This window comes from Bos indicus x Bos taurus, chromosome 12 (genome assembly GCF_003369695.1).
Source record: "Bos indicus x Bos taurus breed Angus x Brahman F1 hybrid chromosome 12, Bos_hybrid_MaternalHap_v2.0, whole genome shotgun sequence".
NCBI classification, from domain to species: Eukaryota; Metazoa; Chordata; class Mammalia; order Artiodactyla; family Bovidae; genus Bos; species Bos indicus x Bos taurus.
This window is the reverse complement of record NC_040087.1, coordinates 51,430,914-51,453,665: the sequence shown is the minus strand read 5'-3', so window position 1 is coordinate 51,453,665 and position 22,752 is coordinate 51,430,914. Positions and strand designations below refer to the sequence as shown.

At 39.5% G+C, this 22,752-nt stretch overlaps 1 long non-coding RNA gene across 3 annotated transcripts in view; it reads left to right on the top strand.

Annotated features, from left to right (window-relative positions):
• The window catches only part of LOC113902438, a 134,642-nt gene that overhangs the window by 14,359 nt on the left and 97,531 nt on the right, over positions 1–22,752 (top strand). For all 3 annotated transcript variants that reach the window (XR_003513819.1, XR_003513820.1, XR_003513818.1), the window contains exons 2-3: positions 20,470–20,560; positions 20,770–20,902. This is a non-coding gene — a long non-coding RNA (uncharacterized LOC113902438). The remainder of the gene's footprint in view (positions 1–20,469; positions 20,561–20,769; positions 20,903–22,752) is intronic.

Below are 22,752 nucleotides of genomic sequence, written 5' to 3'. Positions count from 1 at the left end.
TTTTAGGTTTTATGTATCTAACCAACCCAATGTTAGCCACCCCCTCAACCACACCCTGATTCTGTTTCAGGCTGCATCAACCCAGGTTTGGATCACCGTACAGTCAATAGCTTTGTCAAGAAATCCAATAAACATCAAGAATTTTTGTTAGTGTATTTTTTGGATAGTGTTTACTGAAGACATGGAGTGGAGGAACATGGTGGGAGGATTGAGTAGGAATAGGTGTCCTAGATTATGTAACATAGAGCCCCCTGGTGGCTTTGACAATAAAGAATCTGCCTGCAATGCAGGAGACCTGGGTTCCATCCTGGGTTGGAAAGATTCCCTGGAGGAGGAAATGGCAACCCACTCCAGTATTCTTGCCTGAAGAATCCCATGGACAGAGGAGCCTGGCAGGCTATAATCTATGGGGTGGAGAAGAGTCAGACACAATTGAGTAACATACAAACCTTACTATGTAACATAGAGCATGATAGGACTTGAGAGATGGTTCCATCAAACGTCAAAAATGGACTCAGCATGCTGGAATCTGTCTTGGCTGAGAGATGTATGCACCACTAAGAAGGACCCTGAGTGAGACTCAGTATGGGTCAGTCAAGATGAATGGCCAGGGACAACCCAGAAACTAACTCTGTTACCATAAAACCTGAGACTGCAAGCCACATGGCAGAGTACTTCTCCTGGCCTGCCTTACCCTGCTGCTCTCTGCCCAGGCACCTCTTTCCAAAAAGTCTTTTGCTTTGCCAGTAAAAAAAGAAAAAAAAAAAAAAAGGAATCAGATTCCATACAGTTATCTATTTGTTAAAAATGGTTCACACAGTTACTTACTAGAAACAGTTCAATATCATTCTAATATATGCATGGAAATAAGCACCTTACCAAGAACTAACAGCCTTAATTAACTATATGCAAAATCTCCTTTGCCTTGTAAGATAACAATCACAGGCATGATATGTCATCGTATTCATAGCCCCAATTTTAATTTAATCATACTATGCACTAAATTATGGCATCACTGACTTGATGGACATGTGTTTGAGCAACTCCAGGAGTTGGTGATAGACAGGGAAGCCTGGTGTGCTGCAGTCCATGGGGTTGCGAAGAGTCGGACACAACTGAGCGACTGAACTGAACTGATTGTTGAAATGGCGTGAGAGCATAGCAGCATGACATTGAATAATTAGTCAATTCAATCAGAAAATAATCAAGATTGAAGTTTGAGTTGACCAGGAAGTTGTATCAAGATTATCAAACACACCAAGAAACTTAATGACTAGGGTGAAAAAAAAATCGTACTAGATAACTTACATTAACTGGACTTCTTTCTTGGCCTCGCCCCTACCAAGATTCTGCTGCTGTTTCTTCACTCTTGCCTCTGCTTCTCTGTGTCCTCTTCCTTCTTTTAAATTTCCCCAGAGGTCTTCAAACTCCTTTGCCCTCTGTTATGCAGAATGACCCAGCTTTTTCAGTACTCCTACCCCTGGGTTGTTGCTCACTCATCACAGGACCTAGAACATGAGGCCACATTTAACAGGTTTCTGATTCTTAGAAAACACTTGAATGAAAATCTTTTAGTTGAACGTGTCCTCTGGCATCTCAAATCTCACTAAAATGTGCAATGCTTGCACCAAGAGGAGTTTTGAGAGCTGAAATATTCTTTAAATTTTACATGCATGTTTTCCAATTTGAAGGGGCTTTCCTGATGGCTCAGATGAAAAAAAGATCTGCCTGCAATGGAGGAGACCTGGGTTCGATCTCTGGGTCAGGGAGATCACCTGGAGAAGGGAATGGCAACCCACTCCAGTATTCTTTCCTGGAAAATTCCAAGTACAAAGGAGCCTGGCGGGCTACAGTCCATGGAGTTGCAGTTACATGACTGAACGACTAACACTTTAACTTTCTTTTCACATTTGAACCATGTTTAATTGGACAAAAACACTGGCATTGGATGGTTTGCTGCCGGATTACTGTCTTATCTGTTCATCATCTAACTTAGAAGTAGTAGCTTATAGTAGGGGCTCAGTAAACAAATGCTGAATGCTTATTGAATGAGATTATCACTTTAATAAGAGGTGGCATTATTGACATCTGCCTTTTTAGTATGGCTTGATACAGAAGCTGCAGGAAATACACACTGACTGGGCCGTTTCCTCCAGGGAGTTTCCGGAATCTGTGTAGATTAGAAGACCAAAGAAATGAAAAGAAAACCAAGCCAGAGTAATCTATTTACAACTTGAGTGATCACTGACAGGGGCATTTTGAGCTAGCTCTTACTATTGACATGTCTGCTTGCATATTATTTTGTAAGCAATGTTTTCTAGCTTTGGAATTTTCATAAAAACATAGATTCCGTAGAAAAATAATCTAACTTTTCAGAATCTCTTTTATATTGCACATGAGGAAATACAGAGAAAGAATATGTAACATAATAAAGAACAGATTTATGGCACAGACAAAAGCTAACAAGTCTCTGTTCGTTTCAAATATTCTGAATCTTTCTGAATATTATCATATAAGGAAAGACAATTTTTCAAAATAGCAATGGAAGAAACAATGTATTTTTAGGTGCCTGAAATGGTTTTCTATGTTGTAGCGCTTCTGGCTAGAAATAAATTGTAACATATTTTCCTTTTAATTAGTGCCAGTTCTCAAAGAAGAGACATATTTTCTGGTTCCATCAATGTGCCCCATTAATATCCTTTATCATTGCTATCTCATCTTTTGAGTTGTTGTTGTTGCTGTTCATTCACTTAGTCATGTCTGACTGCTTGTGACCCCATGAACTGCAGCACTCCAGGCTTCTCTGTCCTTCACTGTCTCCTGGAGTTTGCTCAAACTCATGTCCATTGAGTTGGTGATACCATCCAACCATTTCATCCTCCATCACTCTCTTCTCCTGCCACTAGTCTTGCCCAGCAGCAGGCCTTTTTCAAATGAGTCAGCTTTTCGCATCAGGTGGCCAAAGTACTGGAGCTTCAGCATCAGTATTAGTCCTTCCAGACATTCAGGGTTGATTTCCTTTAGGGTTGACTGGTTTGATCTCCTTGCTGTCCAAGGAACTCTTAAGAGTCTTCTCCAGCACCAGAATTTGAAAGCACCAATTCTTCCAGTGCTCAGCCTTCTTTATGGTCCAACTCTCACATCCGTACATGACTACTGGAAAAACCATGGCTTTGACCAGACAGATCTTTGTTGACAGAGTGATGTCTCTGCTTTTTAATATGCTGTCTAGGTTTGTCATAGCTTTTCTTTCAAGGAGCAAGTGTCTTTTAATTTTGTAGCCACAGTCACTGTCCACAGTGACTTTGGAATCCAAGAAAATAAGTTCTGTCACTTTTTCCAATTTGTCCCCATCTATTTGCTATGACGTGATGGGACCAGATGCCATGACCTTAGTTTTTTGAATGTTGAGTTTTAAGCCAGCTTTTTCATTCTCCTCTTTTAGCCTCATCAAAAAGCCCTTTCGTTCCTCTTCACTTTCTGCCTTTAGAGTGGTCTCATCTGCGTATCTGAGGTTGTTGCTATTTCTCCCAGAAATCTTGATTCCAGCTTCTGATCTAGCCCAGCATTTCACATGATGTACTCTGCATATAAATTAAATAAGCCGAGTGACAATTTACAGCCTTAACGTACTCCTTTCCCTATTTGGAACCAGTCTATTGTTTCATGTCCAGTTCTAACTATTGTTTCTTGTCCTTCACACATATTTCTCAGGAGGCAGGTCAGGTGGTCTAGTATTCCCATCTCCTTAGGAATTTACCACAGTTTGTTGTGATCCACACAGTCAAAGGCTTTAGCATAGTCAATGAAGTAGAAGTAGATGCTTTTCTGGACCTCCTTTGAATTAACTGGGGCCAACTCTTTGATTCAGGTTAATAGGAATAAGCTATTCAGGGATGAATCCTCTGACTGGTGTGTCTGAAGATTCTATGTCATGCCTTAGACTGGGTTTTTTCATAGCCACTTCACAAAGGTGTTATTGTCACACTACCGAAAGACCTCATTTAGGCTACTGAAGAGATGGATAAAGGCACCAACTTAGTATTTTAGTCACAATCTTAGTATAAACCATTCCCTTAAATAAGTTTCCAAGACTAGTTATTTACTCTTTGAGCCCAATATCAGTAGCCATGGTAGCTCAGATGGTAAAGAATCTGCCTGCAATTCAGTAGACCTGGGTTCGATCTCTGGGTCTGGAAGATCCCCTGCAGAAGGGAACAGCAATCTACTCCAGTACTCCTGCCTGGAAAATCCCATGGACAGAGGAACCTGGTAGGCTACATTCTATGGGGTTGCAAAGAGTTGGACATGGCTGAGCGACTAACACTTTCATTTTCATATTTCAGAGCCCAATGTCATCATTTCAGAGAGACAACACTAACACCAGAATTTTCCAAGTCACGACTTGGGAGCTTTTTGTTTCAGCAGATGTTATATGGTATGAGAGTTAATAGAATACAATATAGATTAAAAGAAAAACATACATATTTTTCTTTCTTTAACATGTTTCTATGACACTGTTTATTGCAGCTCCATCTTCCATTCTTCCTTAAGAAGTTTAGTCATTGTGCTTTTTCTTAGCATAGACAGGAACTGAAAATCTGAACCTAAAATATTTTTAAGGACAGATTGACAGGAACTGGATTTAGTATTGCTGCTGTTGCTGCTAAGTTGCTTCAGTTGTGTCCGACTCTGTGCAACCCCATAGAGGGCAGCCCACCAGGCTCCCCCGTCCCTGGGATTCTCCAGGCAAGAACACTGGAGTGGGTTGCCATTTCCTTCTCCAGTGCATGAAAGTGAAAAGTGAAAGTGAAGTTGCTCAGTAGTGTCTGACTCTTAGCAACCCCATGGACTGCAGCCTACCAGGCTCCTCCATCCATGGGATTTTCCAGGCAAGAGTACTGGAGTGGGGTGCCATTGCCTTCACCAGTATTTAGTATTAGGAGACATCATTAGTTTGCTATAATATGTTCCTTGAAAAAGTCCATATAGCCTCAGACTTCTGTAAGAATTCATTTTATAAATTCAAAGTACATAAAACAAACATTTAAAAAAAGTCTTATTTTTTCTTTACCTTGTCTTTCTTGTTATTATAGTAGTTAAAAAAAATGACAGCAGCCTCCATTAATCGCTTAACCTATTGATGTAACCGTAGTGGTATCATTGATTTCCAATTTTCAGGAAAACCTTTCCTGCTGGCGGAAGCCCAAATCTATTCATTTATTTTTGTGTGTACTCCAGAGAGGTGGATGAACCCACTGATCCAGTGGTGAACCAGCTGTAAATATTTAATATTTATCACTGAAATTATGTCCAGTTTGAATATTGACAGTCACTGGCGTGCATGGTCTGGTATGGCCTGTGATACATAACACGTGTCCAGTGGGCTACAGTTCATATCCTCTTTGTAGATTGACTTCTTTGCTATGTTGTAGTTTTGCAACATAATTTTCCAGATAGCTGTCCTGCAGTCCAGATTTGAATTTCAGTTAATCTTGATGCCTTTTGATAGAAGGATTATGTAAAAGACATTTGGTCTTTACTCTTTTGCACTATTTGAATATTATTAAAACTTTAACATCCTTAAGTGTACTTGAGAATTATTGACCTTTATAATTGTCGTAACAGCTGTGCCCTCTTGTGCTGTGTCTTACTCGAGATAATTTGCTGCACCAAGAGGAAGATTCTGCCTTCAGATCTTCACCACGGCAAGAAACATTTTGCTATGAGCCACTAAGGTCATTCACATTTAAGTGTTTAAATCTTGGCTTTTATTTTGAGATCCTTGGAGGTCTGCCCAGACTCAGTCTTTGAAGCCATTGTTATCTTCTCAGTCACCATATACCTTCTGGCTCCTTCAGTTCAGTTCAGTTTAGTCACTCAGTTGTGTCTGACTCTTTGAGACCCCATGGACTGCAGCATGCCAGGCCTCCCTGTCCATCACCAACTCCCGGAGTTTACTCAAACTCATGTTCATTGAGTTGGTGATGCCATCCAACCATCTCATCCTCTGTCATCCCCTTCTCCTCCTGCCTTCAATCTTTCTCAGCATCAGGGTCTTTTCCAATGAGTCAGTTTCTTCACATCAGGTGCCCAAGTATTGAAGTTTCAGCTTCAGCATCTGTCCTTCTAATGGTCATTCAGGACTGATTTGTTGGATCTCCTTGCAGTCCAAGTACTCTCAAGAGTCTTTTCCAACACCACAGTTCAAAAGCATCAATTCTTCAGCTTTCCTTACAGTCCATCTCTCACATCCATACATGACTACTGGAAAAACCATAGCTTTGGCTAGACGGACCTTTGTCGGCAAAGTAATGTCCCTGCTTTTTCATATGCTGTCTCGGTTGGTCATAACTTTTCTTCCAAGGAGCAAGCATCTTTTAATTTCATGGCTGCAGTCACCATCTGCAGTGATTTTGGAGCCCCTAAAAATAAAGTCTGTCACTTTTTCCACTGTTTCCCTATCTATTTATCATGAAGTGATGGGACTGGATGCCATGATCTTAGTTTTCTGAATGTTGAGTTTTAAGCCAACTTTTCCACTCTCCTCTTTCACTTTCATCAAGAGGTTCTTTAGTTCTTCAAGGGAGCATGAATACCTAGAAGTAGTGGAGACGGTTCTTCTGAAAACTCATGTCCTGTTGGACTGGCTCTGGTCTGCTAGAATTCTGACTTCAAGATCAAGGGCTTTTTGTCCCTTGTGCTGATTACTCTTTTCCTCTTGGCTTTGGCGCTAGCCTTCTGTCTCTTGGACTTTTGAGCCTCACTTTTCCCCGTGGTTCATCATCAGGTATACACTTGACTCTGAGTATTCACAACTCTACAGTTCCCATTCCAACCTAGGGAATCTGGTTCTGAGCAAAACCAAATCATCAAACCAGGTTTAATCATAAACCTGGTTGAGTTGGATCAGCAGTCTGTTTAAGAGGAAAACAATCATACACTGTTTGACTGTTTCTATGTTCTTTAAAACAAAATAGGTATAAGACCCCTGCTTTCTGGTTAGGGGGTCCAGATGTTCTGTGCTATTATAGCAGTATTTAGTACTTCCATTTGAAAATTGTGAATTAATATTAACTACAGCTTATCAGGCTTCCCAGGTGGTGCTAGTAGTAAAGAACCCGCCTGCCATTGCAGGAAACATAAGAGACATGGGTTCAATCCCTGGGTCAGGAAGATCCCCTGGAGGAGGGCATGGCAACCCACTCCAGTATTCTTGTCTGGGAAATCCCACAGACAGAGGAGCCTGGTAGGCTGTGGTTCACAGGGTCACAAAGAGTCGGACACAACTGAAGAGACTTAAACACATGCATGCACAGCATATTCATTAAAAATTACACATTCCACTGGCTTCTCTACAAAATTAATTCTATTATTTCTTTCATCTCTGGGGGAAATCCATGACAGTCTAAGAGAAATAGGGTCACTAAACAAACTTTTGGCTCGTTATACTTGTGAAATGGATAGAAAATTGGAAACAGTGTAATAATTCTACCTATTGTGTGTTTAGTTTATCAAGTGCATTTTAAAAAAGAAAAATGGCTTTTTCCATAGTTTTAATCAGGTATTATTAAGTACTCTAGAAGAATGCTTTGTGAAAAAAGGAAGGGCCTAGAAGCAGACTGCCTGAGGTTTAAACCTGGCCTATGGGATCTTGGACAAGTCACTTAATTTGTCCTTGGTTTCCTCATCTGTAAATGACAACATTTAGAAGGTCTGGAGGATGATTCCATAAAGTGAGATAATTTTGGAATATTTATTATGGGTCTTGTTCATTATAAGAACTGCTGCTGCTAAGTCGCTTCAGTCGTGTCTGACTCTGTGTGACCCCAGAGACAGCAGCCCACCAAGCTCCCCTGTCCCTGGGATTCTCCAGGCAAGAACACTGGAGTGGGTTGCCATTTCCTTCTCCAATGCATGAAAGTGAAAAGTGAAAGGGGAGTCACTCAGTCATGTCCGCCTCTTCGAGACCCCATGGACTACAGCCCACCAAACTCCTCTGGCCATGGGATTTTCCAGGCAAGAGTACTGGAGTGGGGTGCCATCGCCTTCTCCATTATAAGAACTACATAAATGTTATTGTGATATATATGCTAGACCAGACTCCTTTCATCTAAAAGTAACAGAGATTTAACTCAAATTAGCTTAACTATTAAGGAAATTTACTTTCTTATGTAACAGGAAGATCACTGGTAGGACTTAAGGGGTGCTGAGTCCATAACTCTGTGATGCTATAGTGATTCATATTCTTTCCACCTGTGATCTGCAGTTCCTAAGAGTTGGCTTCAGGCACAGACAGTAGCATGGTCTTAGTAGTTTCCTTAAAAAAAAATCTAGTAGAACAAGGGAAGCTATTCCATCTAGCAGCTCTCTTTAAGCAAGGGGACTTTTCTTTGTTCTCAGATGAGTCATAAGCCTCTTACAGAACCAGTCACTAACAAATGAAATGAGAGTTCCCTTAGACTATTTAAGTACAACTTCTGGATCTAAAGATGGGGTCAGTTTTATTTTGGGGAAGAGGTGCCTTTTTCAAGATTGTGTGAACAACCTCAGTAACATAAGAACTTCTTCAGAGATTGGGGTTAAAACTATTAAGGAGTGTTCCGTCTTCTTGGGAAATGTGACACATTGACATCACAAAGAGAAAAGCAGCAAGAATTAGGTCTTCCTGTCTAATCCTTAGGATGATTTCCAAAATCCCCATTTTTGTAGACTCAAGAAGTTTAATATGGGATTTTGACATTTGTCATATTTAAAATAGGATAATTATTAAAATGTTGTTTCTTCATTATCAGTTTTTCAATTACATAATTCCAATATGATTTGCCTGAACATTCCACATTCTTTTGACCTGATCCTTACTCAGTTCAATTCAGTCGCTCAGTCGTGTCCGACTCTTTGCGACCCCATGAATCGCAGCACACCAGGCCTCCCTGTCCATCACCAATTCCCAGAGTTCATTCAGACTCACGTCCATCCAGTCAGTGGTGCCATCCAGCCATCTCATCCTCTGTCCTCCCCTTCTCCTCCTGCCCCCAATCCCTCCCAGCATCAGAGTCTTTCCCAATGAGTCAACTCTTCGCATGAGGTGGCCAAAGTACTGGAGTTTCAGCTTCACCATCATTCCCTCCAAAGAAATCCCGGGGCTGATCTCCTTCAGAATGGACTGGTTGGATCTCCTTGCAGTCCAAGGGACTCTCAAGAGTCTTCTCCAACACCACAGTTCAAAAGCATCAATTCTTCGGCGCTCAGCCTTCTTCACAGTCCAACTCTCACATCCATACATGACCACAGGAAAAACCATAGCCTTGATTAGACGGACCTTTGTTGGCAAAGTAATGTCTCTGCTTTTGAATATGCTATCTAGGTTGGTCATAACTTTTCTTCCAAGATCCTTACTGTACCCATGTAATAAGGCAGAGCTGATATAAATGTCTTTATTTCACAGATGTAACCAGAGGTAGAGAGGTGAAGTGACAGTGCTGACATCCTCTGACACAGACCCTAGGCCTTTTCATTATATCTTGTGCTGTGCGTCTCCTATTTTCCTTGATGTCCTATCTCTTTAACTTGAGGATATACTTTTTAAGGTAAGAGACGTAGTGAAATAAAATTCATATTTTAAGGCAAGACAAGAAAAATTTAAACACAGACATTTTTTCTGCCCATTTGGGCCCCCTCCCTCCCCGCTACTGTGCACTGTGCAGCTGCCTGGTGTGTTAGCCAGACCGCCCTGTGGCAGAAACACCTGCTTAGCTGTAAAGGTCATCTTTCTTCTCCTGGCACCAGAAGATGCTAGATTTTAGAAGATAGCATTCCTTTCTCAGTCCTCCAAGGGGTTACGATGACCCATCACACAAGTACATGCACATATCTTTGGTGAGTTTTATATACAAAGCCAATAATTTCCCTTAAGTAATTTACCTAAGTAATTGCCTTAGCTTAGATATTTACTTTTGACCCTGTTCTTTTCTCAGTTTTCACATTTAATTTTTTTTTTTTTTGGAGGATAATTGCTTTACAATATTGTGTCAATTTCTGCCATACAACGTTATGAACCAGTCATACATGTGTGTCAATTTTATATATATATATATATATATATATGTATATATGCGCCTCCTTCTCACCGTCCCCCCACCCCGCCCCCACCCCATCCTGTCCTTCAGAGTCATCACAGAGTGCCAGGCTGGGCTCCCTGTTATTCAGCAGCTTCCCTCTAGCTATTTATTTTACACCTGGTAGTGTATATATGTCAAGGCTACTTTCTCAGATTACCCTCATGCTCTCCTTTCCCTGCTGTGTCTACAAGTCTGTCCTCCACATCTGTGTCTCCTCTTCTGACCCCATTAATGTTACCAGCTTGATTACTTGTATTCCGCCTATTTTACAAGACTATTGTTTCTTGCATTACCAGATTTGGGACTGAACCTCTGATAAAATGAATGATAATTAGGTGATTTGAAATATTGACCAAATATTCAATTCTGTAAGATCAATGATTGTGATAGTGTGTGATAGATCAATAATTGTAACTATGAGGAAAAGCAGCGAGAGGGAACCATTTCTTGGACCATGGCAGGCAAGTAAGACGAGCGGTCCAGAGAGTTTTGGTTACTGTTAACAGGAAGAGCACATTGAGTGGCCCACAGCAAAATCCTTGCCTGATCTGGGGATGTGCATTCCTAGCACCTTGGGACAAATTGATCATGAGATACCCCCTCAAACCTTCATTGAAATTAATAATGAAAGGGCAGGGATTGTAAAATAAAGAATGCTGCCCATCATTCAGTTCTCTAAGAATCAAGTCTTCAGCCACTGCTGTCCCTGACCTCCAATACACCCTGAAAGGAATTCAGGGCAAGGATCAGGATGATGCACTTTGTGCTCTGAGAAAACTGGCAGAACTGGCCCTCAGAGAGTTAGAAATTTTCAGGAGAAAAATTTTTATGAACCTGGATTCTGACATCTTCCCGTACTTAGGAAAGCACTAAAATCATAAACTAAGGTATCTGCTACTTGTGACTGGCAGTAGACTTCTGCCAGGCTGTGTACTTGACTGCATATACCTGCTTTGCCAGAACCACAAAAACGCTGGACTCCCCTTTTACCTCTTTGCAACAGTCCTCAGAGCTTTCTGAGAGACTAACTTCCAGATTATAAGCCTCAGGTTAGCTCAAATGAAATTCTCTATATCTTTCTTTGAGTATTAATTTTTTGTAGACAGATGTATCTTCTATGTATTCTAATGTCTAGTATTTTAGGGTTCAGAAAATGTTTATTGATTGCAAATATTCTGCTGAAACAGAGAAAGATTAAAAATGTTGAGTTTGAGTCTTTCCTTGACAGCGATATACCTCTGGACAAAGCAATTAATCTTTGTGTGGGTCAGTCTTCAGGGGCATTTATTTACATCCAAGTAAACCCATTCTCCTATAAAGTGGAAAAGGCAGTTTGATACTTAACTTCCTCTTCTTGACTTTTTTGTGATCCTCCATAGTATGTCTCACAAATTAGACTGTATTTTAAAAACATGAAGTCATTAACATATCTGAAAACCTAAAGATCATAAAGTAAGTTAAGTATAGAAGTAAACAAAGCCAAAATCCAATCTGGCCAAAAGAAGCTAAAAAGAAAAACAAACCAGTTCAGCAGAAGCAAATGGAATTAATTACCAGCTTCCAAGCCTGGCTTTTCCAGGAGAGATGAGAACAATCAATTGGAAATAGATTAATTACCTAATCTATATAGTTCAGAATAAGATAATAGCAATAGCAGCAACTAAATCTAATTGAGTAGTTTAAGACATCTGAGACCAAACACTTCTGATCATAAGTAAATTTACTTTCATTAAATTATGTTATTTAATCTAAGGATAATTTTCTAAATGAATTATATTGTACTGTATTCATCCACAAAAGGCCCAAGGCCCAAAGACTACAGCCTAAACCCAGATGGGTAAAGAAGTGGCATTGGATCAACATTTACCTGTCTAGAGTCATTTGAAAAATATGCTATTTGTTTTTTTTTTTTTTTTCTATTTTCATCTTGAACTCATTCCCAAATTGTTTTGATTTTATCAATGCACTGAATTATAACCAAAGTCAACAAGGTCATCTACATGGACAGTTGCTGCAAAAGTTTTTATAGGTAATAAATAGCTTTATTCCAAAGTGCGTGGCCTGCATTCACAGGAAGAAAAATACTGACATAAAAAATATATTGGCATTTAATCAGAATATGACACTTAGAAGTAATGTGGAATGAAAATGTAAGAATAAAAAGTTTCTTTTCAACTCATTGAAAATAGACCATAATTTGTATTATAACGCATTCTTTTATGAATGCTATTTGTACATCCAAGCAAAGTTTATAGTATCTTTTGGTGAATGAAAGAGAGAAGTTTAAGGGCTAATAAAAGGGGACCGTTTTGGCTGTTGCACTGGTGCCTCTGCTTCTGAATGAAAAAAAAAAATCATTTTTTTAAAAAGACTTCTTTTTTTTGGATATGGACCATTTTTGAAGTCTTTTGTGAATTTGTTACAACATTGTTTCTGTTATATGTTGTGGTTTTTGGCCTAGAGGTAAAACCCAAAGTGGGTTTTACTATTTCTATTGTAAACATTTACTATTTTATGTAAACATTTACTATTTCTATTGTAGTAAATGTTACTATTATTCAATTATTCAACAGATGGTTATCAAATTCATGGATTATCTAGTCCCTTTATTTCCTCTCTTTATTTAAACCTGCCTTCATTTTAGTCACCCCGCCAGGGAAAATATAAATTAAAGATGAACAAAGAGTGAACTAACAGTGATGGCTAAATGAAATTATATTGCTTGAAATACATTTTAGTCACCCATTCTGCCCTTGTCTCCTCATTTGTTGTCACTAAATTTTAATGACATGCTGAATTTCTCCTTTAGCCTCTCAGCTGTTTTGGGCGAGTAAGGTGTGGCAAATCCATTTTAATTGACAGTGGTTCTATCCCAATTAAGTGTAAACAACTCTGACAAGTTATTTTTGCAGCCAGAATGTTTTCAAAAAATATTTCTTCCCTCTGTGCTGTGCTGTCGCTCAGTCATGTCTGACTCTTTGTGACCCCATGGACTATAGTCCACCAGGCCCCTCTATCCATGGGATTTCCAGGCAGGAATACTGGAGTGGATTGCCATTTCCTACTCTAGGGGATCTTCTCAACCCAGAGATTAAACCTGTGTCTCCAGGGTCTCCTGCATTGGCAGGAGGATTCTTTGGATTCTTTGTCACTGAACCACCTGGGAAGCCTGACTAAATTTGAAATAATATTTAAGGTAAAGAGAAAAGGTATTTGAAAGTCTTGATACAATTACTGATTCCTTTTGGGAAACATATTAGCTGTAGTTTCAGCAGCATTCTCTATTATTAATCTTATTGCTGGATTTTTAAAGTATTTCTCAGGAAATGGATTAATTCATGAAATCTGACAAGATCTCTTGGCTTTATATGGTAGATAGATCTGTAAGGACTAGGGGGTTATCTGGTTATGCAAATCTTCTGTAAATACTGCCCTGAACTGTGAAAACTGGGAAATGTTCCCAGGGTAGGCAGAAAGAAGGGTGGGCTCTTACAGGAGGAAGGATGTGACAATGCTGTTTGTGATGGTTTGAATGTGTCCAGGTAGTCCCTGGTGGCTCAGATGGTAAAGCGTCTGCCTGCCATGTGGGAGACCTGGGTTCGATTCCTGGGTCGGGAAGATCCCCTGGAGAAGGAAATGACAATCCACTCCAGCACTCTTACCTGGAAAATCCCATGGACGGAGGAGCCTGATAGGCTACAGTCCATGGGGTCACAAAGTGTCGGACACGACTGAGCGACTTCACTTTCACTTTCTTTCAGGCTGCAATCAGAAGAATGGGCTAGGACTAAATGACTTTAGAGCTTTCTTCTAGATCAAGGAGCGTTTCCAATAATTAACTGTACTTGCTATTCAGAAATTTCAATCTCTATATTTAGACCCCTATATGTCCCATTGTTTATTTTCATTTAAAATTTTTTTTAAAAATTACGATTTAATTTGGCTGTGCTGGGACTTTGTTGCTACACCTGGACTTTCTCTAGTTGCAGCAAGCAGAGGCTACCCTCTGGTTGTGGTGTGCAGGCTTCGTATTGCAGTGGCTTCTCTCGTTTCAGTGCAAGGGCTCGAAGGATTGCCGGCGTCAGTAGTTTCAAGACTTGGGTTTAGTTGCCCCACAGCATGTAGGATCTTCTTGGACCAGGGATGGAACCTATGTCCCCTGCTTTGGCAGGTGGATTCTTCACCACTGGGCCACTGGGGAAGTCTCCCCCATTTTCATATGTAACCCAGATAGGAAATAAAGCCTCTCAAGCTTCTAATAACCAAATATTATTTTCTAAGACCCCTCCTAAAGTCATGGTTTTGAGAGTCTAGAGCTTGCCTCATGATTTCTGTTAATTTAAAGAATTTTCACTCATATAGTGAAAAACCTCTATATTTCTGCCTCTCCTTTATCCCATGTCAATTGCAGAGTTCAAAATTACTTTCCTGCCTTTTCCAAAGTCATTTTTGCCTTTCTGCCATCAAACCTGCATACCTAAACTCAAAGAGAATTATCTCTTAGGGTAACTGATCACTTTGGCAAGACAGCAGTTTATTACACATATGTTATATTTTGTTACAACAACTCTTCTTCCTCGAATATCAGCTGCAAAAGAATTTCTTCCTCTTTCCTTTTACAACCTCTCTTCCTTTAAAATTATCTTTAAAACATCGCTCCATGGATAGCAACCCATCTGGAATCATTTAGAGGTAGCCTGCTTTGGTTTATTCCAGAGTTTCCAGTTACACAGATATAGTCTGGGAAAAGGCCAAAATAAAATTCCAGCACAGATCTGTCTAGTGGCTGTTGACCATCCCTACTATTTCTGCCATGTCTCTGTTAGGGACAAAGATGAAGCTTTAGCTGAAAGGTAGCATCTAGACAAGTTAGAAATATAGGTGTCCTAAACATATTTCTATTTCAATTTTTTTACTCTGCACTTATAATCAAATCCTCATTAAGCCTATGGGACCACCTGGCACTGCTACTTTGAATGATAAATTCAGTACAGATAATGCATCCAGCTGGGAATACTTAAGAAAACTCAAATCCTTTTTAAAGTTTTTAATAAAAATAGGTTTTAAAACTTAAATGAAGATCTGTGCAAGATTTGGGTTTAATTGGATGCTGGTCTAAATTAGAAGAAATGATAGTTGAATATTTTCTTATAACTTAACAAATGCTATTGAATGGTTTCTGATTGTTTTTCTAGCCACAGCTGAGGGTAGCATTTTTCTCCCCTGGGCATATTTGAGAGTTTGCAAAGCTTTGCTTACAATAGGGGCTTAAACAATTATAGGTTTAAACTCAGTTCGTAGGACTCTGAAGCAATTATGTATTTAAATCTAAGAGTGAAGCTCTGGTGTATGCTTCAGCAATGTGGCAAATCTATAAATATATCTTTCTTTTTATTGAGCTTGCATTTACCTGCATGATGCACTCCATTTTTTCCTTGGAAGATATGTTTTTTTCCATACAGCAACAGAAAATGTTATATTCTGAGGTATGTTTAAACTTCCTTTAATTTTACTCCATTTAATCCAAGGATTAACTTTATTATCTCTTCTCTGTTTTTTCTTCCCTAAGAGCTGAAACATTTTCATGATGTTCTAAATCCTACAGCACTGAATTGAATATAAATGGAATTCCAAACAAGCAAATGCATAATCTATCATCCCTTTCTGGGGCTGCCAAATATCAAAAGAAAGTTAATTCTTTGCTTTCAGGGTTTTTACATATATATATTCTTTTCACTTAGGCATTTAAAACACTTTATTAGGTTTTAGTGTTATCTGAGGCACTTCTATTTTTATATAAACAGATATGTGGAGTAAGTAGAATATTTCTTCTTATAGTTCTGCAGTTGGACCATTTTAAAGAAATACGCTTCTTTCTAAGGAGAAACATTGTTAAATGTGCTTGATTTGGAGTTGCAGGGCCAGTAGCAAATTATTCAATACTAAGTTTCCCTAATAATAGGACCAATCTCCTCATGTTAGGGAAGACGAGCTGAGACTCGTCAAAGAAAAGTGACTCCTCTAAGTTACTGGCAAAGTTCTGTGCTCTTTGCAGCATAACCTGTTGCCTCTCATCCAGAAAGCTTTCCACATTCATTGAACTTCTACTGCATGCCAAGACTATATAGGGGACATTTTGTTAAACTGAATGTTAGTTAACATGTCTATCACCTCATATATTATAATATTTTTTGGTGTATGGCAAGAACATTTCAAATCCACTCTCTTTGCAACTTTCAAGTTTATAATAACAGTGTTGTTAACTATAGTCAGCATGGTAAAGAGTATGTTGCAGGAAGGCGGACCCCTTCCAGGGCTTGAAACTGGGCTCTTGTCTAACACTCGGAAATGAATTGTCCAAGGAGACACATGTGCTGACAAAGCAAGAGATTTTATTGGGAAAGGCACCTGGGTGGAGAGCAGTAGGATAAGGGAACCCAGGAGAACTGCTCTGCCGCGTGGCTCGCAGTCTCGGGTTTTATGGTGATGGGATTAGTTTCCAGGTGGTCTTTGGCCAATCATTGTAATTCAGTCTTTCCTGGTGGCACACACATTGCTTAGCCAAGATGGATGCTAGTGAGAGGGATTCTGGGAAGTGGATGGACACGGTGTCTCCTTTAGACCTTTCCCGAAATCTTCCTGTTGGTGGTGGCTTATTAGTTCCGTATTCCTTATCAGCATCTCCTGTCATAAAACAACTCATGCAAATGGTTACTATGGTGCCTGGCCAGGATGGGTGATTTCAATCAGTGTGCTTCCCCTAACAAGTAGATCCCCAGAACTTATTCATCTTTCAACTGGAAATTTGTACCCTTTGACCAACATCTTCTCATTCTTCCCACCCCCAGCCTCTGGCAACCACCATTTTACTCTGCTTTTATGAGTTTGGCTTTTTTTTAAATTTCACATATAAATGGAATCACACAGCATTCATACAGTATTTGTCTTAATCTGACTTGTTTTGCTCAGCACCATGTCCTCAAGGTCCAGCCATGTTGTTACAAATTGTTATTGTTTTAGTTTCTAAGTTGTGTTCAACCTCGTGGACTGTAACTCTCCAGGCTCCTCTGTCTATGGGATTTCCCAGGCAAGAATTCTGGAGTGGGTGGCCGTGCCCTACTCCAGGGGATCTTCCTAACCCAGAGGGAAAACCTGTGCCTTCTGCATTGGCAGGCAGATTCTTTACCACTCCACTGAGCCAATCCATTGATGGACACTTGATTTGTTTCCATGTCTTAATCACTGTGAACAGTACTGCAGTGGATGGACATGGGGTTATGAGAGCATAGGTTCTGATAACAGAGAGGCCCAGATTCAAATCTTATCTCTATTATCTACTGGTTGTTACTTATGGCCAAGTAAGCTTTTATGGAATCTCCATAGCGTGTGCACTGGCTGGGACATGAGTAGGATGCTGTGAGAGCATGGAAAAGAGGCCCCAGCAAGGCTGGGGGATGTTGAAGAGGTCATACCTGATCCTCTGCAATTGAAAGACTAATACTGAAATTTGTAGCATAATGTGTTAGATGCAGAAAAGTTTTCTTGTTCAAAAAATGTTTCTCTCTATCATCAATCATTACTCTCAGTATCACACTGCTGGAATACTTAAAATTGCCGCTGTTGTAATAACTTCTTTCAGATAAACCTTTTCTCTAAAGTACATCAATAAAATACAAGTATGTCCAAAAACTGGGGTGACATATTCAGAATATATCCCCTTGCCCTTTTTCCTCTTCCTTGTTACCTGGAGGCAGGTCAGGGATTTGGGAAAGTGAACAGGATAAAAAAGTTGTGGCAAAGAGGCAGAGAGAGAGATTTGGTGGAAAGGTTGAGCTCCAGATGCCTGGAAGGGCACTCCTCTGGAGGAGGCAGGTAGTGTGTAGTGGGTGTGAGCAGATATAGGGATAAACTTTGCTGACCGGATTGTTTTTCTGAGACCATCCCTAGAAGTGGAGACAAGTTTTCATGACAATAACTTTATAAAACATTGACAGTTGGAAACCTGAGACTATCAAAGAAGGGTTTTCCTTTGTCTATAGTTTTGGCATACATGTTTTATATTTAAAGAAAAAATGAGGGGAGAGGCAGCATGTGTACAAGTGTGGAAAATACAGAAAGTAGCTACTATGAGGAATTACCTTTCATATGAATAATATTTTGTATATTTGTCAAAACCTAAATCCAGGGGTGAATGAGAACTGGAATACGAGGAGAAACCTTTGGGAAGAAGTAGCTAACCAACCCCAAAGTTGCAGTTTTCAATGCATATGTCTTGTGACACTGCTGACTGGGTCTTAGGAAATTCTAGGATTTCCATCAGAACTCCTTGTGTACCAAAGGGCACCTTGGGCCACCATGTTTGACTCAACTGTGCTCTTAGCCCTTGGAAAGCCAAATAGATAAAAGTTTGCTTCATTTCTAGCATCCTAGCATTTACACTTTGAACAAACTAGATTTCTGTCATATCTTGTCAACCATAACAAATCAATGGTATGAGCAAGGCATGTTTTGGAGTCATTGTTAATATTTGATTTCATTTTCTAATAGAGATGTGCATGAGCTATACATCAATAGAGACAAATAATATCCTTATGTGCTTTACATGTTGAAATTCTATCAGATGTCTGGAGTCAAATGTACAGTAATAAAAATTGATTAGCAAAGTTGTCAGTTTTATATAAAAACAGTGACAAAAACTTTTAAGTAAGTGAGTAAGGAAACAGATTGGCAGTTACTAAAATATTACAAGTGACTTAACTTGGTAAACTTTTGGAAGAATAATATATATTCTTGAAAACTTTTATATATATATATATATATATAGTTTCAGAAATTTAAATAATGCAAGACAAAATAAAAGGGAGTAGATAATACAATTTTAAGCATTGTAGAATCATTTGGGTATTAGCATTCATAAATAAATACAATGAAATAAAAATTGCATTTAATTATTATTTATTTCCATTTAAGGCTTAAGTCTTTCACAACAAAATGTCTTTCTTCACATTTGTGAGGAAAATTAAAAGCAGAAGACAAACTGTGCCACCTGAAGATTTTCAAAGCAGGAAAATCTTAAAAATTACATACAACATCCATGAAACTCCTCTCTGATGCAGACATCATGAAGGCTCTAAAGAATGTGAACAAGCAATTATTAGGCATTGTTAGGCTGAGTAGTTATGAAGATAAGTACACATTCTCATGGAAATTAATTAGCTGAAAGTTTATTGATGCTGTATGTGATGCTGAAGTACACATTTGGCTATTCAGCTTTCTGAAGGCCAAGGGTGAAGCTGACTGGCAATTTCAGGGATGTCTGTGAATGAAGTTAACAACCTTGCTTCTCCCAATCTGCAGAAATAAGTGCTGCTGCAGACACAAAAGTGTCTCAGAATTAATGGCAGATGAGTCACATGATGAATATGTGTGCTGGAGGCAAAGACTCAACACATTTTGGAGAAGGTGGTATTGTTTTATTTTACATTGCTGCCAGAAAGGAATCACACAGGTAAAAATTAGGATCTTAACTTACACAATGTGATTGACTGTATTCCAAACATAAACATATTCTCAAGGTTTTTCTCCTTTGCTAGTTCTAGCGACTAAAAATCAAGTTATCAAAACCTAACCAGGCAATATGTTGGAGATTTTTGCTTCTACAGTTTCACTGAACCACTTGCTTAAACTGCTCAAGAAAACTCTATAAAGTTTCAGATTCCCTGCTATTTTGGAATGCTATAATTCCAGGAATGAAATAGTAACAGAGCTAGGTAGTAGTGTTTGGGGTATCTTATAGATTATTTTCAACAATAACCTACTGGCTCACTCAGTAAAGAATCCACCTACAATGCAGGAGACTGCCTGCAGTGCAGGAGACCTGGGTCAAGAAGATCCCCTGGAGAAGGAAATGGCAACCCACTCCAGTATTCTTGCCTAGAGAATTCCATGGACAGGGGAGCCTGGTGGGCTATAGTCCATGGGGTCACAAGAGTTGGACATTTTATCTATCAGCTAAGATCTTCAATGAACCCAGTGGAGGGGAGAGAAAAGTGTTTTAAGATTCAAGTATTTAAGATGATTTAAACCACGTGAGCCCTGGTGGTTCCGATGGTAAAGAATCCGCCTGCAATGTAGGAGACATGGGTTCGATCGCTGGGCTGGGAAGATCCCCTGGAGAAGGGAACATCTACTCACTCCAGTATTTTTGCCTAGAGAATCTCCCTGGACAGAGGAGCCTGGCGGGTCACAGTCCATGTGGTCACAAAGAGCTGGAAATGACTGAGTGACTAAGCACAGCACAAACCAGGTGAAGTCATTCATTAATGCACTTATTTATTTATTTTTGCAGCTAAACTTGGCAGCCATGAAGTTCATTTAGGCAGAAAACTTGAAGGACTGTTTTGGATGTATCTGGCACTCCAGCAAATTGCATTTTCTAAGTATGACTGCACTAACATGTGTCCCATCACATACGCTCTTCAGAGAGTATGATACTGACAGTAGTTTTGCCCATTAAAACTAGATGTGTGTTTGCAACTGCCTTGACCAACAGAATGTGGCAGAAGTGATGCTGTGTGGCTTTCAAGTCTACATTATAATTAGGCAGTATGATTCCACTTGCTGTCTTTTTTGTCTCCCTCTCTCTCAGCTTGTTCACTTTTCAAACACAGCCCCCATGTTGTGTGGAAGTTCTGGCCCCATGGTGAGGCTGTGCCTGTGGGTTTCCATCCAGCAGCCTAAGCTCAAGTCTCAGCCGACAGCTGGAATCAAATGCCAGATTGGTGAGTAAACAAGCCTTTGGATGATTCCAGGTGCCAGACTTCAAACTTCTAGCTGCGGCCCCAGGCCTAATGGAGAAGATACCAGTTCCCCCGGGGTGCCCTGTGTGAATTTTGACCCACAGGAATCATGGCCAATAATAAAGGACTCTAGTGGTTTTCATCCAGTCCACTCTGGAGTGATTATTATGCAGCAGCAGATCTCGAGGTAATTTTCCCACCTCTCCTGCTTGCTGGCTTTCCCACTGTAGTCAGAACACGCTTGTTCACAAACAAAGTCAATTCATGAAGTTTGTATAAAAAAGGAGGAAATTGAAATGGAGTTCTCCAAAGAGGATAAAAGGTTAAAATGGTGATTTAAAAAGTGAAGTGGTTGAAATTAACAATGAAAATATTAATATAAATCAAAACTATAAAGATTCAGAATAAAAGTAAGAGAAAAGAATAATTTTAAAAGCTAAAGTATAAAATTTAAAATAAAAATTAACAGTAATATAAAGAAAAAGAATTAAAAAATTTTAAAATGAGAAAATCCTTTCTTTGTTTCCTCCATCCTTCCCTCCCTTACTCCCTTTCCTGTCCCTCCTTTCCTTTCACAAGGAACCAATTTTCAAATAAAACCTGTCCTTATTAAAAAGAGTTAAACATATGAAACGATCAATTTTACTCATAGCTGACATTTAAATTAAAATTCCAGTTATATACATGTATGAAAACATATGCATTCTCAGTTAACATCCGACTCTTTGCGACCTCATGGACTGCTGCCCTCCGGTCTGCTCTGTCCATGGAATTCTCCAGGCAATTTGGAGTGGATATTCCCTTCCCAGGGGATCTTCCCGACCCAGGAATTGAACCTGGGTCTCCTGAATTTTGCAGGCAGATTTATATGTATATGTATATACATTTAAAACTGAGGTCCGTCCTTTATTTAGACTTGTTTGTTTGTTTTTTGTTGCTGTTGTTTTGATCTCCCTGTATAGTACACCAGAACCTTATGTTTTTATTTTCTATTTTTTTAATTTATTTTTTTTGTTGAAGGATAATTGCTTTACAGAATTTTGTTGTTTTCTGTTAAACCTCAACATGAATCAGCCATAGGTATACATATATCCCCTCCCTTTTGAAACTCCCTCCCATCTCCCTCTCCATCCCACCCCTGTAGGTAGATACCGAGCCCCTCTTTCAAATTCCTGAGCTATACAACAAATTCCCGTTGGCTATTTTACATATGGTAATATAAGTTTCCATGTTACTCTTTCCATACATCTCACCCTCACCTCCCCTCTCCCCATGTCCATAAGTCTGTCCTCTATGTCTGTTTCTCTACTGTTCCCCTGTAAATAAATTCTTCAGAACCATTTTTCTAGATTCTGTATATATGCATTAGAATACAATATTTACCTTTCTCTTTCTGACTTACTTCATTCTGTATAATAGGTTCTAGGTTCATCTACCTCATTAGAACTGACTCAAATGCATTCCTTTTTATGGCTGAGTAATACAGCTCAGTTGGTAAAGAATCCACCTGCAATGTAGGAGACCCCTGTTCGATTCCTGGGTAGGGAAGGTCTGCTGGAGAAGGAATAGCCTACCCACTCCAGTATTCTTAGGCTTTCCTTGTGGCTCAGCTGGTAAAGAATCTGCCTGCAATGTGGGAGACCTGGGTCTGATCCCTGGGTAGGGAAGATCCCCTGGAGAAGGGAAAGGCTACCCACTCCAGTATTCTGGCCTGGATAATTCCATGGACTGTATAGTCCACAGGTTGCAAAGAATCAGATATGACTGAGAGACTTTCACTTTCACTTAATATTCCATTATGTATATGTACCACAGTTTCTTTATCCATTCAT